This window comes from Lissotriton helveticus, chromosome 7 (genome assembly GCF_964261635.1).
Source record: "Lissotriton helveticus chromosome 7, aLisHel1.1, whole genome shotgun sequence".
Lineage (NCBI taxonomy): Eukaryota > Metazoa > Chordata > Amphibia > Caudata > Salamandridae > Lissotriton > Lissotriton helveticus.
In genome coordinates, this window is record NC_136068.1 from 1,299,896,659 (window position 1) to 1,299,913,276 (window position 16,618).

Consider the following 16,618-nt stretch of genomic DNA (forward strand, 5'->3'; position numbering starts at 1 on the left):
CTACTGTAATGGGCACATGATTGATCAGGGAATGCTGACAACGTTCAAGACACCGACTCAGCTCGATAAAGGAAGTTAAAAGCATATGCAGATTAGCGTCACCATGCCCTGGAGACAGTATTTGACAAATTTAGGAATTTAGGAATTGACATCCATTCCTAATCCATGCCAGGTTTTGTGGAAGCCAGACTGGTCATGCTGGAAACTCCATTACCTAGAATCCCCTGCTCACTGCTTTGTCTCCACCCCTGCAGGCCAAGGATGAGTGGAGGAATTCAGCTCACCTGTGGCTGGCTGCTGCAAGCCTGCTCACACCTGATGCATGTAATTACTGTGAGCTCTTTTAAGCCCCAGCTACCTTCAGTCCAGTGTTGGTCATTGTAACTGTATACCGGTGAGACTGATCCTTGTTTCCAGTGTTTCCTGAGCTTTTTTTTTTTTCAGAACAAAATTGTATTGTGTTGTTGAAAAGATACATGGTATGCACAGCACCCCGGAAACCGAAAGAGCTGTGAGCATGAAAGTGTTAAGTACATTGCAGGCGATTCAAACAACCGTTGATGTAAAAGTAACTACCCAATATCCCCCCTCCCCACTCCCTCCCTTCCCCCACCCGAAGTCCCCCCTCCCACCCCCTGCACAGCTACCAGACTGTCCGTAAGTAAAAAGCATAACAAGAAACATTTAGTGTGTACTCCTCATCGCCCGGGGTCAATGTCCAATTGTCTGTCCTCAGGTTCCTCATGAGGCGGCGGTTCCAGCCACAACCCTCTATATTCCGCCCACCGCTTCCAAATCTTATAGTGTTTCCTGGGGCAGCCCCTGGCCTCGAAGTTTGGGCGTTCCAGTCCCATATAAAAGTCCAGTCCCCTTTTCCACACTCCCAACAGGGGGGCCCTGGGGTCCTTCCAGGCGCGGGCCACGTCTCTCTTAGCCACCGTGAGGCCCAACAATAATAAGTGGCGTTTGTAGATATTTCCCCCCACCTGTTCCAGTATATGGAGGAGGCCCAATTGTGGCGTGCGGGGGAGTGCCCAGCCCAACACCTCCGACAAACTCCCGACCAAAACCTCCGTAGACCATCACACGACCACACTGAGGGGTCGATTAGGATCGCGGACGGACTTGAGTCCGTCCGCGACCCCTGAGGAGGAGGGAACGTCCGCATGGGCTGCGGCGTTCCCTCCGATCAAATTAGGATGTGACCGCCAGGGTGGCGGTCACATCCTCTATCTCTAACATTGCGGCGGGTGCAGCTTCAAGCTGCACCCGCCGCAATGTAAAAAATCCATGCACAGCATTTGCGTGCACAAAGCGGCAGGCACCGCGCGGTGCCTGCTGCATTGTGCACGCAAATGCAGGGGGGTACCGTAGGTACCCCCCATGTGCACCCCCACCCCACCTTCACCCAGGGGGCCCGCAACGGGCCCCCGAAGTGAAGGTCCGTATGCTTTTCCACGGCGGTAAAGCCGCCGCGGAAAAGCATATATTTTCAGACATCCTAATATGCCTGGCGGTGTCTGATAGACACCGCCAGACATGTTAGTGCTTTTCCGCCGCGGTCGCCTTCCGACCGCGGCGGAAAAGCGGCGGACAGATTATCAGACCCACCAGCCATCCTGATTTGGCGGTGGGTCTTTGGAGTCTCCGCCGCGGTTTTTCCGCATCCTCCAGGCCGGCGGACACTTCCGCCGGCCCGGAGGATGCGGAAAAACCGCCATCCTAATCGGCCCCTGTATGTGGAAAAGTGCCCATCTCTCTGCCAAATCTCAAGCAATCAGGGGACGCAATCATGTCCGCTCTCCCCAGTCGTTCCCTGGTATAATAGGCCCTATGTAAATATTTAAATTGAATGAATCGCAGGCGTACCGCAATGGCCGCTCCTCTTGGGGCCTCAAGCGCCTCTCTCCAGTCTTCTTCCTCAAATGCACCCAGATCGTTCTCCCACTTGGCCCGCAGAGTGTCTAGGGAAGTTGAACAGTGTGTGACTAGTGTTTGATAGATAGATGATATCTTTTTACTTTCCAGCTCCCCCATAAATACCTTTGCTTCCAGGGGGCTAAATTCGGGCAGAGAGTCCAGGCCCCTCAGGGCGGGTGTGATGGCATGGCGGAGCTGCAAGTATCTAAAGAACTGGGCCCGGGGCATGTCATACTCTTCTTGTATCTCCTGGAACGACTTAAGAGTCGTACCCCTGACGACATGGCCTATGGCCGAGATGCCAATCGCGTCCCAGCCACGGAACCCCTGTAGGGACATCAATGCCGGTAGTTGCCCATTCCGCCACAATGGGGTTTCCCTCGTGAGCCTGTTCCACCACCCCATGCGGCAGAGTGCTCCGCGCCATATTTGAAATACTATTTGAGTGACCACTGGGAGCCTCTTCCTCTTAGCGGCCGAATACAGTATGACGTGGAGCGTGTCGGGGTCCATCAGGTACCGCTCCAGGGCATAGGCCGGATCACCTCCGTCCCCATACCACCATTCGTTCAGTATCAATAGGTGAGAGGCTTGATAATAGGACAGGATGGCTGACGTTGCTAGACCACCACAATAAGTGGATAAAAAACACGTGCGGAGTGCCACTCTCGCCACTCCCCCGGCCCAGAGAAAGTTACCAAGTGCCGAGTTTACCTGCTTGAACCACTGCGGTGGAATAGGGCACGGGTGGTTCTGTAGTTGGTACAAGAGGCGTGGGAGGGCCACCATTTTGAATATGGCCGAGCGGCCGTATACGTTCAGGGGCATGCGGGACCATGTAGTCATGACCGACCAGATGCGCTCCCACACAGGTACAACATCGCGCGTCCAGGAGACCCCATGCAGATCCGTAAGGAACACCCCCAAGTATTTGAAGCCTCCTGTCGCTGCCTGCAACGACGCCGCCCAGGACCGCAGGCCACGGCGCTCCCCCAGCACCCATAGCACTGACTTACGCTTGTTCAGGTGAAGGCCCGACACCTCTCAAAAATTCGCATGATGTCGAGGACCCGCGGCCCCGATCTGTTCAGATCCGTGAGGAAAAAGAGGACATCGTCAGCATAGAGTGCAATTCTATCAGAGGGTCCCGCTCTCCACTCGATGCCCCGCATCTGTGCGTTCATTCGGAGCCACGCTGCCAGCGGCTCCATAGCCAGAGCAAATAGATATGGCGATAGGGGGCATCCTTGCCTGGTGCCCTGACCTATAGGGAAGGAATCAGACACTGCCCCAGCCACTCTCACCGATGCCGTGAGATCTGTATACAGTAGTTGTATGTAAGACATGAAGCGGGGCCCCAGATTCAGGCGGGACAGAAGCGCTCGGAGGTAGACCCAACTTACCGAGTCAAAGGCCTTATCGATAGCGGCCAGCAGAAGAGCCGCAGGAATCCCTGCCACCCGGGCTGCTTCCACTACCACCTGTGCGTGCCTAATATTGTGTCTTGTTGCTCTACGGGGCATGAACCCGGCCTGGTCCGGGTGGACAAGATCAGTAATGTATGGGAGGAGGCGATTGGCCAGCGCTTTCGCCAATATTTTCGCTTCGGTATTCAATAACGATATTGGCCTATAGGACTCGGGATGATCTGGGGGCCTCCCTGGTTTGCAAAAGACCACTATTTCAGCGTGTCGCCAATCCCTCGGAAGACGGCCACACTCCCTGGCTGCCTCTAATGCCCTGCCATAGTACATGCCCAAATGGAGGTGAAATGTTTTGAAAAATTCGCAAGGGAACCCATTGGGTCCGGGGGCCTTGCCCACGTTTAGTTCCCCGAGTGCTGCAGCCAGCTCATCCATCGACAAAGGGAGCTCAAGGCGAGCCCGCCCCTCGTCCGAAATTGACTGTGGCTGAAGATCATCCAGGAATTTGTCAATGTCTTCTGCCGATAGGAGTTCCTGGGGGGCGTATTGGGCCTCATAATACCGTGCAAAGCTGGCTGCTAGGTCCGTCCGGGCCGTCATGGGCGCGCCCGTCTCATCCCGAAGACACGGTAGGGACTGCGCGTGAAAAGTGCTCTGGCAGAGCTTGTAATCGCCCCACTGGTATATCCTACTCTGAGTCGCTAACCACAGCTGTCGAGCCTCATCTAACAGCAAGGAGGCATACAGCTGTTGTGACAGTAGGAGTTGTCCTACGTCTTCCTCACCCCCGTTAGCGTGGCATCTGTTTTCCTGGTCACCGACGCGGTCTGCCGCTCTCACTATGTCTTCCCTGCGTGTCTTGCAGGCGGCCGCACACCAAGCAATGTCCACCCCTCGAAGCGTGGGCTTCAGTGCCTCCCAGAGGGTCATGTCATCTGTATGTGAGTTATCATTATCGCTCCAGTAGTGGGCAATAGCCTCCCTCATGTGGGACTGATAGTTTTCTTGTTGCAAATGCCACGTGGAGAGGCGCCATCTAAACTGCTGCCATCTCCTATCGAGAAGGAGATCCACCACCACCGGGGAGTGGTCCGACAGGCCACGTGGCAGTATCGTCGTGGCATTCACCCTTCCTACCCAGGCATAGGGGACAAATAAGTAGTCGATTCTAGAGAAGGACTTATGCACCGCTGAAACATATGTGTAATCACGTTGTTGGGTGTGCTGGTGTCGCCATGTGTCCACCCACCCCATCCCTCTCACCATGCCATTCAATTTAGTGGGTGTATCCGATGGCACCTCCCCCCTAGTCTGTGACGGTCCATCCGTGCATTCATCACATCATGCCAATCCCCGCCTATCACTGCCATCACATCTGGCATTTCGGCCCACACACCAAATAATTTTTCTATAAGGGCACCTTGTAGCGGGGGCAGGGTGTAAACACTCCCGAAGACTATCGTCTCAGTACCTATCTTGCCCTGCACGAAGACATATCTGCCCTGCGTATCAACCCACTGAGTCTCATGGGTATAGGACAACCTGCGATGAACCAGAATGGCTATCCCTCGAGATCCCCTCACAAATCCAGCATGAAACACTTGCTGAAAGCCATATCGCTGTAAACTAAGGGTCTTGGAACCCATAAGGTGAGTCTCTTGTAGCAGCAGTACATCAGCCCCGTCCCTCTTTCCCTGACGCAGGACTGCCCCTCTCTTTATCCTATCTAGCATCCCCCTTACATTCCAGCTCACAACACACATAGATGCTCTCTGTAGGCCTGATTAGGAGGTTTCAACCGCCATTCATGAATTGAAAATGTAATAGCCCGAGCATCTGAGCCCACACACACACATCTCGCTTCAATAGGACCCGAAAGTGTACTGTGCAAAGTAACACTTACCACCCTCCCCTATCCCCCTGCAACACACACCCAACAGACCCCCCATCCCCCACCCCGTTCCCAATCACCCCTTCAACTTCCCCACCTCCCCCCACCCCATACCTCAGTATCATTGAAGTACCTGTAGCGGTATAGATTATCTCCGACCCCCAACGGGAGGTTAGAGACCCACTATTCCAATGGATCCCCATGAACTACCCACAAAAGTCCCAGCACACCCCCGCTAAACAAACTCCTCTAAACCGAGGGGTTATGACCACCCTCCCGCCTCCGTCCCCCAACCCACGTCTCATGGTTACACAACTACTGATGTCTCTAATGTCGCAGTCAATAGTTCGCAAAGAGAGAAAGTACCACTGCCCAAGGGACGGGCGCCGGCCTCCGATCCCTCTTTAGGGCTTTGTCCGCTGCCTGCTAAGTGTCTTCGGGTCTCATGCATCCGGATCCTGAGATTCTGCAGGTACGGTCGCCTCCGCCGCACCATCGCTGGGAGGAGGGTCCTTCTTGGTGCGTGACCTCCAGTTACTCCTGCTTCGCGATCGCCGGGACTTCCTCGGGGGTACCGCCGTGGATGATGAATCTGAGTCCCGACTCGGAGGGGTGTTGACTCTGATGTGGACCATTTCATCTGTCCAGGCAAAGACTTCCTCCGGAGTATTAAAGAATTGAGTCCGGGACTGGTAGACCACACGCAGGCGGGCCGGATAGAGCAAAGCATATTGGATATTGAGGTCTCTCAACCGCGCCTTAGCCGCAGTGAATGATTGACGTTGTTGCTGGACTAGTCTGGTGTAGTCCGGGAATATTAGGATTTTGTGATTTTCAAACATCAAAGGTTCCTTCACTCGCGCTTGTCGCAGGATTGTGTCGCGGTCGTGATAATTAAGGAGTCTGGCTATCACTGGTCGCGGACGAGCTCCCTCCGGCGGCTTCTGGGTCAGTGCACGGTGCGCGCGTTCAATTATAAAACAGCGTGAAAGGGACTCTGGAGGGAGCCACCCCTCTAACCATTGGGTCAGAAAGGCTTCCATGTCTCCCTTCTCACAGCCCTCCGGAAATCCCAAGAGGCGCAGGTTGTTTCGTCGAGCCCGTCCTTCCGCGTCCTCCACTCGCAGTGCAAGTCCCTTTTGAATCACCTTCTTCTTCAGTGTCACCACATCGTCCTCCACTCCTGTAAGTCTGGTCTCAGTCTCGGTGATGCGGGCCACGGCGTTACGCAGGTCTTGACGCAGCAAGGTAACATCGGCTCCAACTGCCCCTATTTTCGCATCTAGCATGTCTCTGGATTGTGTTATCGCTGCCATGAGGGCCGCGTTGTCCAGGCCAGTTACTTGAGTGCCTCCGGACGCCCCAGCTCCTCTAGTCGGCCCAGTAAATTTATCAATCGTGCCTTGTTTCGAGGTGCCTCCATTGTTGCCGCCCCTCGTCATGGTTGCCACTGGTAATATGCACAGGGTTTAGGGCACCGCGTGGACTGCTGGTCGGTCGCCCCAATCTCCCTAGCCGCAGAGCTGTTACTGGGCCTATCCCGCTTTATGCGCCGTTGGGGAGGATGTCGCTCGCTCCCAGAGCCGCCTGCATGGTCACCAATGGCGCCGCCACTCTCCGCCCCAATGACACGGTGCCCCCTCCAAACTTGCCACAAACAGCTACTCCATGTCCGATGTGGGGGGCAGGTGCGTCTCGGCTTTGTGCAGGTGCTACTCTGGGGGCAACGTCGCCCCCCTTCAATACCTCGGGGGCCTCAAGATGCGTAGGCAGTCTCTGGTCTGCGCCGGATCGTCCGCCTCAGCCACCGGGCCCTCGGCGTCACTGCCAGCATATTTTAATCCAGGGTTTAGGATTCAGCTCCCCAGCGCCACGTGTGCGAGGCAACCAGGTTCAGGCCCAGCCGGGCGCAGTACAGTAAATTTGCGCTCGTTGCAGCGAGCGCCGCCACCTCCATCCCCGACCCGCTGGTGGGCCGGGGGGGGGGAAGACACAGGACGCTGCCCCCGAAGCGATCGCGGCACAACTGTCACCCCCGCGATCCGACACGACCGCCGAGCGAGGCCGACCCGGCCCCTCCCGCACTCCCCACAGTCCACACAGCCTCCAGCTCCCGGGTGCAGCAGCAGCGACAGCGGGTGCTCCGTGTCCTCCGTACAGCCTGGCTTACTCACTGCGGGCCTCCAGTCGTCCGGCGTAGGGTTCCGTCTTCTGCTCCCCGCCGGGCCCGGTCACGTCGCACTTCCGCCCGGATGCACTCGGGCTTGAGGTCCCGGCTTCCGCAGGTCAGGTAGGCCACTTCACCGTAGGTCTCGGATCGCCGTGGAGCGGGCGACCGATGTCCCGCAAATCACCGTCGAGGCTTCCCCGCCACCTCCGACACCAATATACAGATGGTGAGACGTCTCAGGGTTGGGGAGACTCAGGATATATGTCGGATAATTCGTCGGCGGACGGAGCTCTCTTAGGCTGCGTCTGCCATGTTCGCCGCCTCGGCCACGCCCCCCTTTTCCTGAGCTTTTGATATCCTTGTTTCCAGTGATTCCTGAGATTTAGTTAATCCTTGTTCTTGATTCCTGAGCTATAGGTATTCCTTGTGCCTGAAATAGCACTGCCTACAGTGCTGCCTTGTTTCCTGAGTTCCTGAGCTATACTTCTTCTTTGTTCCTGTTCCTGGGCTTCAGCTATTTCTTATTCCTGATTTGCACTGCTTATAGTGCTCTCTTGACTCCTTATTTCCTGAGCTGTAGCAATGTCCTGTTTCCTTGAACCAGTCCTGCCTGCAGTGCTACCTTGGCTCCTGAGCCTTAGCTCAATTCTTGTTCCTGCCCCAGCACTGCCGTCTATGCTACATTGTTTTCTGGATTCCTTTACCTGCACTATTCTAGTATACCCTCATATCCCCCTTCTGTCTATCCTTTTCCAGTCCCTGCCTTTCTTCCCATTTCCTTGGTTCCAGTTCTAGTTTGCTGTCTTTGTATTCTACTGTCTTGCCTCCGTTACCTTGCATGTTTGTTACCTGCTTTATGCCAAGTGTGCCCTGTGATTTCCTTCCTTTCCTGTTAAGCACTCCTCCTTGCTAGTGCCTTGTCTATTGTGCTTGTGTTTAGTTCTACCTCCCTTTGCTGTTACGGCCTGGCGTGTCCCAGTTTGATCGCCAGGATCCGTGGACACAACTGACTACCTAGGTGGTGTTTCTTGTTCACTGTGAGTATTGTCTTTGAGTTACATTTACAACATCACCATAGGTATAAGCTCCACAGACCCTGCCTGTGCATGCATATCCTATATGTGGGTATTTTCAGTCAGTATCTGTAACAGCAATTGTGGGCGAGAAACGTACTCAGCTTCAGTCTTGCCGTGTGGAGCTCCTGAGTGCTTTACCCCACACTCCCCTTTATTGTTAATGTTATTTCATATATATGTCTTGCACATTCATCCTGGGTGTCGTTTTTCTGAATGCTAAATTGCCTCATGAGTGTCCTTCCTTTCTGAGTCGTACCCATCTCATTCACTTGTACAGGCTTCCCCTTGGATCCCATTTTCTCCTCTGACTCGGTGTGATCCTGGGCAGCACCGTACTACTCTTTCTGTGCACTGTACGTTTTCTGCCGAGTTCCCAGCCCTTGCCCAAGCCCCTGACTATGTTATTGACATAGTCCCTGACAGTGTGGAACCTGTAAATGCATCAAACCATCGAACTGTGATCGCATGGATCCTGTAGATGCATCAACCCACCGAACTGTGATCTCATGGAACGTGAAGATGCATCAACCCACGAACTGTGATCATCGAATGCCATCTACAAATGCACCAACCCACTGAGCTCTGATCGCATGGAACCTGTAGATGCATCAACCCACTGAGCTGTGATCGCATGGAACCTGTGAATGCATCAACCCACTGAACTGCGATCACATGGAACCTGCAGATGCATCAACCCACCGAACTGTGATCGCATGGAACCTGTAGATGCATCAACAAACCGAACTGTGATCGCATGTGTTAGAATTTGGGGTCTCTGGGTGGCACAGGTATGTACTTGTGACAAGCAGGGACCCTCTCCTCTAAGTCAGGGCAAAGGACTTACTCTCAGAAATAACCCCTGCTCACCCTCTAGGCGGCGTGGCGCGAGCAGACAAGGCTAAACTCCAGAGTACATACGGCTAAGCATTTAGTATAACACACACAATAGACCATCAACTCACCACACAGAGACACAAAGCTGGTTGTTTTGTAAAAATATATGCTTTATATATAAACTCTCAAGCAGGCTTGTAAATACAGTCTTTAAAGGTTCCATTTACTCTTAGTATGCCACAGTTCTTAATATCACAATGTCCAGTCTTTAAAAAAGGATTGAATAGCTCTCCAAACCACTTCACTGTACTTCAGGCACTGTTTTTAGTGTTAATGCACTGTTCGTTTAAGATCTGGGCCCTCCTTAGCGCTCCTGTGCGCCTCGTACGATCACCGGGAAAGGAGCCTACTGAATCTCATGCATCCCGCGTGAGACGCGTACGCCGCAAGCGAGACAAACAGGGTGTATGAGTCATACCAGACTTGTGCGACTCGTACTACAAGGCGCTCTCAGCACACGCGCTGCACGGACACTGCAGTCCAGAGCGCGGGGTACGGTCAGGCGTACTGGAGGCAGGTCTTTAGAAGAGCGAGGCGGTGCGAGTCGTTGGTTGCAAACGAGACTCGCAGGCGCCCTGTTCGAGGTGCACTAGACACAGTACAAGACGTACCAGACCACAGTACGCGCCTCAGCTGTTTACTTTAACAGCCGCGGAACGTTTCAGCAGTGCGTTGATCAGTGGACAGGGAACAAAGGGAAAAGTCCGTCATTGCTGTGCGAGCTGCGGCTCGGGGCCAGAAGGTCGCGGCACTCGGACCAGACGGGTCTCAGCTTACGTTGCAAGCTACGGCTCGGTTTGGCCACAATCACGATGCTCAGGCCAGCGGGGGGCTGGTCTTTACTGTGCGAAGTGCGGCACGGCCGGGCGGAAGTCGTGTTGCTCGGGGGACACGGGTGCACAAGTTCTCTGAGTGCGTGATGAGTATTCACAGCGCACTTAACCTGCCTAGATCAGCGTTGCAGGCACAGGCAGCACAGTTCTTCCTTCCAGGGGATAGCGCCCAATGTTCCTGGGGCGCAGTTCAGGGGGCAAGTTCACCAGCAAGCCCTTGGAGATTGTCAAGATGCACAAGTTGAATTAAAAGTCCTTTAGTCTTTTCTTCCTCTCTACGTCTTGCAGCAAGGCACCCACCACAGGGCAGTCTCTCAGGAATAGAGACAGTAGTCCTCCATGCAGCTTTCCCAGGTCCTTCTCTTCAGGCAGAGTTTCTTCTTTGCGTCAACAGGATCTGATTTCTTAGGAGCAGGGCTCCTTCTTTTATACACCATTTCTTTTGTTCTCGCAGGCCAGGGGGGCCTTTGCCTAATCCAGTCAGTCTCTGAGCACTTTGCTTTCCAGGCCCTGGCTTCTTCTTTTAGTGTGCAGGGCAGGGACCTCAGACGCTCCGCAGGAGGTGGAGCCAGCATTGTGATGACAAGTACAGTCAGGAGCACTTTGTTGACAGTCTTCCCTCTTCCTGGACCAAGTGTCGGGCAGAGTCATCAGTCGCTCCCCAGGGGGTGGAGCCAGCATTGTGGTGGCAGAGCACAGCCCTATTCAGAGTCAAGGGGCACTCCCACCGCCCACTCTGGTGTAATCCCTCTATTCACCACCTGTCATCCCCAGCCCTGTCACTCACAAAACCCAGACAGCAGATACACATCCTGGCAGAGGCGGGCTGAAATGGTTAGGCAAGCAAATGCTAACTTTCTAAAAGTAGCATTTGCAAACCCAGGATATTAAAATTGACTTTACTAAAAGAAGTGTTTTATTATTCTGAGTTCAGGCATACTAAATTTGACCTTCTACCATGTTCCCTGAGCCTGCTGGGATTATAGGGTGTAATAATTCCAGCAGCCCATCTTGGCCTATGAGAACAGGTAGCCTTACAATAGTGAAAAATGAAAATGGTTGTAATTCACTATTAGGACATGCCACACACATCAGGGCTTATCCTACCTTATGCTTACAATGCACCCTGCCCTTGGGCCTACCATAGGGGTTATTCACATGAAGTAAAGGGAAGGTTTAGAGGCTGGCAAGTGTGTGCACTTGCCCAGCCAGCATGACAGTACCAGACTGCACGCAGGTTCTGCAATGGCAGACCTTAGACATATTTTAAAAGGCTGCTTCTGTGGGTGGCACAACCAGCGCTGCAGGCACACTAGCAGTATTGGTATTTACAAGCCCTGGCACTCCTGGTGTACTTTACTGGGGACTGACAGTAAATCCAATGAACCAATCATGGAAATCAATTACAAATACAGTTTACATTGGGAGCACTTGCACTGTGGCATGGATTGGCCGTGGCGCAGTGCCCTGAGCAGCGAACACCAGCAAAACATCTGAGGCACATCAGCAAAAAGTGGAAGGGAGACTGACGCCAAGGTGCCAGGTCTAACAGCATGGAACCTGTAGATGCATCAACCCATTGAACTGTGATTGCATGGAACCTGTAGAAGCCTCAACCCACCGAACTGTGATCGCATGAAGCCTGTAGATGCATCAACCCACCCAACTGTGATTGCATGGAACCTGTAGATGCATCAACCAACTGAACTGTGATCACATGGAACCTGTGAATGCATCAACCCACTGAACTTTGATCACTTGGAACCTGTAGATGCATCAACCCACTGAACTGTGATCGCATGGAACCTGTGAATGGATCAACCCACTGAACTGTGATCGCATGGAACCTGTGAATGCATCAACCCACCGAACTGTGATCGCATGGAATCTGTGAATGCATCAACCCACCGAACTGTGATCGCATGGAACCTGTAGATGCATCAACCCACTGCACTGTGATCTAAACCTGCAACCAAAAAGACACACAATTGATGGACGGAATGCAGAACAAATAAAAACATTCACCCCCAGTCAAGAGATCTGGGTTAAATCCATCATTATTTTGCTCACCATGCCACCCCAGTCTAGACCTGGCAAATCAGTCTTGACCCTGTGCCTCATGGGAACAGTCCAGCCCGAACTGCTAAGCCAGGTCCTGCCTGGACCGGAAACAAGCATCCTAGGATTGTTCTGCATGCTGTCCATCAACTGTTGTTTTTGCATTTGTCACCCGAGTGCGACGGATATGCTCAGACTTGGGTCCTGTGCTCTCCATGTCACTGGAATCAAGCTATCCTGCCTGAAGAGGGGTAAAACCCTGAAACCGGTCCTAGGATGCTTGTTTACAGTCCAGGGAGGACCTGGCTTGGCAGTTCGGGCTGGACTGTTCCCATGAGGCACAGGGTCAAGACTGATTTGCATATGGCTGGGTTCAAACTGGAATGGAATAGTGAGCAAAACAACGATGGATTTAGACCCAGATCTCTGTACTGCGGTGAATGTATGACATTGTTCTGCATACTGTCCATCAACTGTTGTTTTTGCATTTGTCACCTCAAGTGGGATTGGTATGCTCAGACATCGGTCCCGTGCTCTCCATGCCACTGGAATCAGGCTTTCCTGACTGACAGGGGGTGAAACCCCAAAACCAGTCCTGGGATGCTTGTTTCCAGTGGAGGGAGGACCTGGCTTGGCAGTTCGGGTTGGACTGTTCCCATGAGGCACAGGATCAAGACTGATTTGCATATGGCTGGGTTCAAACTGGAATGGCCTGGTGAGCAAAAAAACTATGGATTTAGGCCCAGATCTCTGTACTGGAGTGAATGTATGACAGTGTTCTGCATTCTGTCCATCAACTGTTGTTTTTGCATTTGCCACTCCGAGTGGGACAGGTATGCTCAGACGTGGGTCCTGTGCTCTCCATGCCACTGGAATCAAGCTATCCTGGCTGAAGAGCTCCTGGGTGAAGAGCTGGCTGATGAGGGGTGTCACCCTGAAACCAGTCCTAGGATGCTTGTTTCCAGTTCATGGAGGGCCTGGCTTGGCAGTTCGTACTGGACTGTTCCCATGAGGCACAGGGTCAAGACTGATTTGCATATGGCTGGGTTCAAACTGGAATGGCCTGGTGAGCAAAAAAACGATTGATTTAAGCCCACATCTCTGTACTGGGGTAAATGTATAACAGTGTTCTGCATTCTGTCAATCAACTGTTGTTTTTGCATTTGTCACTCCGAGTGGGACGGGTATGCTCACACGTGGGTCCCGTGCTCTCCGTGCCACTGGAATCAAGCTATCCTGACTGAAGAGGGGTGAAACTCTGAAACCGGTCCTAGGAGGCTTGTTTCCAGTCCTGGGAGGGCCTGGCTTGGCAGTTTTGGCTGGACTGTTCCCATGAGGCACAGGGCCAAGACTGATTTGCATATGGCTGGGCTCAAACTGGAATGCCATGGTGAGCAAAAAAACGATGAATTTAGGCCCAGGTCTCGGTACTGGGGTGAATGTATGACATTGTTCTGCATTCTGTCCATCAACTGTTGTTTTTGCATTTGTCACCTCGAGTGGGATTGGTATGCTCAGACATGGGTCCTGTGCTCTCCATGCCACTGGAATCAAGCTAACCTGACTGAAGAGGGGTGAAACTCTGAAACCGGTCCTAGGAGGCTTGTTTCCAGTCCTGGGAGGGCCTGGCTTGGCAGTTTGGGCTGGACTGTTCCCATGAGGCACAGGGTCAAGACTGATTTGCATATGGCTGGGCTCAAACTGGAATGCCATGGTGAGCAAAAAAACGATGAATTTAGGCCCAGATCTCTGTACTGGGGTAAATGTATGACATTGCTCTGCAGTCTGTCCATCAACTGTTGTTTTTGCATTTGTCACCTCGAGTGGGATTGGTATGCTCAGACATGGATCCCGTGCTCTCCATGCCACTGAAATCAAGCTATCTTAACTGAAGAGCGGTGAAGCCCTGAAACCGGTCCTAGGAGGCTTGTTTCCAGTCCTGGGAGGGCCTGTCTTGGCATTTTGGGCTGGACTGTTCCCATGAGGCACAGGGTCACGACTGATTTGCATATGGCTGGGTTCAAACTAGAGTAGCATGGTGAGCAAAAAAACGATGAATTTAGGCCCAGATCTTTGTACTGGGGTGAATGTATGACATTGTTTTGCATTCTGTCCATCAACTGTTGTTTTTGCATTTGTCATCCCGAGTGGGACAGGTATGCTCAGACGTGGGTCCCGTGCTCTCCATGCCACTGGAATCAGGCTTTCCTGACTGACAGGGGGTGACACCCCGAAACCGCTCCTAGGATGCTTGTTTCCAGTCCAGGGAGGACCTGGCTTGGCAGTTCGGGCTGGACTGTTTCCATGAGGCACAAGGTCAAGACTGATTTGCTTATGGCTGGGTTCAATGTGTAATGGCCTGGTGAGCAAAAAAACTATGGATTTAGGCCAGATCTCTGTACTGGGGTGAATGCATGACAGTGTTCTGCATTCTGTCCATCAACTGTTGTATTTGCATTTGTCACTCCGAGTGAGATGGGTATGCTCAGACGTGGGTTCCGTGCTCTCCATGCCACTGGAATCAAGCTATCCTGGCTGAAGAGGGGTGATCTCCATGCCACTGGATTCAAGCTATCCTGGTTTATGAGGGGTGAAACCCTGAAACCGGTCCTAGGATGCTTGTTTCCAGTCCAGGGAGGGCCTGGCTTGGCAGTTCGGACTGGACTGTTCCCATGAGGCACAGGGTCAAGACTGATTTGCATATGGCTGGGTTCAAACTTGAATGCCATGGTGAACAAAAAAATGTTGAATTTAGGCCCAGATTTCTGTACTGGGGTGAATGTATGACATTGTTCTGCATTCTGTCCATCAATTGTTGTTTTTTGCACGTGTCATTCCGAGTGGAACGGGAATGCTCAGACGTAGGTCCCGTGCTCTCCATGCCACTGGAATCAGGCTTTCCTGACTGACAGGGGGTATAACCCCGAAACCTGTCCTAGGATGCTTGTTTCCAGTACAGGGAGGACCTGACTTGGCAGTTCGGGCTGGACTGTTCCCATGAGGCACAGGGTCAAGACTGATTTGCTTATGGCTGGGTTCAAACTGGAATGGCCTGGTGACCAAATAAACGATGGATTTAGGCCCAGATCTCTGTACTGGGGTGAATGTATGACAGTGTTCTGCATTCTGTCCATCAACTGTTGTTTTTACATTTGCCACTCAGAGTGGGATGGGTATGCTCAGACGGGTCCCGTGATCTCCATGCCACTGGAATCAAGCTATCCTGGCTGATGAGGGGTGAAACCCTGAAACCGGTCCCAGGATGCTTTATTCCAGTCCATGGAGGACCTGGCTTGGCAGTTTGGGTTGGACTGTTCCCATGAGGCACAGGGTCAAGACTGATTTGCATATGGCTGGGTTTACACAGGAAAGGCATGGTGAGCAAAAAAAATGATGAATTTAGGCCCAGATCTGTGTACTGGGGTGAATGTATGACATTGTTCTGCATTCTGTCCATCAACTGTTGTTTTTGCTACACCTGCTACCAGCACACGGATCTCTTCAGCGGGTGCATCAACTCACTGAGTTATCCCAGTGGTATTGAAACACCCTTACAGTGCAGGGCACAAACAGATGTTCACATACGGTATATATACTAACTGAACTGTGATTAAAATCGGTCAACCGCAGACTGCCCATCGATGTCTGCAGCAGGGGCATCAACCCACTGAACTGAGGTCGAATGCCACCTGTAGATGTTTGAACCCACTGAACTGAGATCGCATACCATCTGCAGATGCATCAACCCACTGAACCATCGCAGTGGAACTGAAACCAGCCACCTGAGGTCGCACACAGATTTCTAAAGCAAGTGCATCGACTCACTGAATTATCATAATGGAATTGAAACTCTTGACACGATTTGTCGACCCGCTGAAGGACCCTGCGAGAAGGTATTTTAATTAACAAATGGAGGGATCTTAGTGTCAGCCTCTGGGCCTGGACTTGTTGACATTTTGAGAAGTTCTGTGCATGATGAGTCGCCTCTCGGCCCCAGCCCTCTGACGCGCGGGAGAGGATATATCGGGGGCCCGTTTCTATGGACACATCCACGCGTCCTCTTTTTGTGCAGTTCTTTCTTCCCTGGAAACTCGGTGGCGTTTAATTTCAGGAGTACTCGGGACAACGGGAAGACGCCTGCAGGGGTCCAGTCTGAAGAAGAACCGAGCGCCTGGAAGCCTGGGCCGTGGAAGAAGGAGCACGGAACATAAGTGTCGGCAACTTCAGCCCGCTCTGAATCCTTAGGGGGCGGGGGTCGGGCTGCAGCCTAGAGAGGGGCGTGCGCGGCCGCGGCGCTCCGGAGAGGAGCGCAAAGCACGACCAGACCGGTGGAGCCGACACTGAGGAAGAGC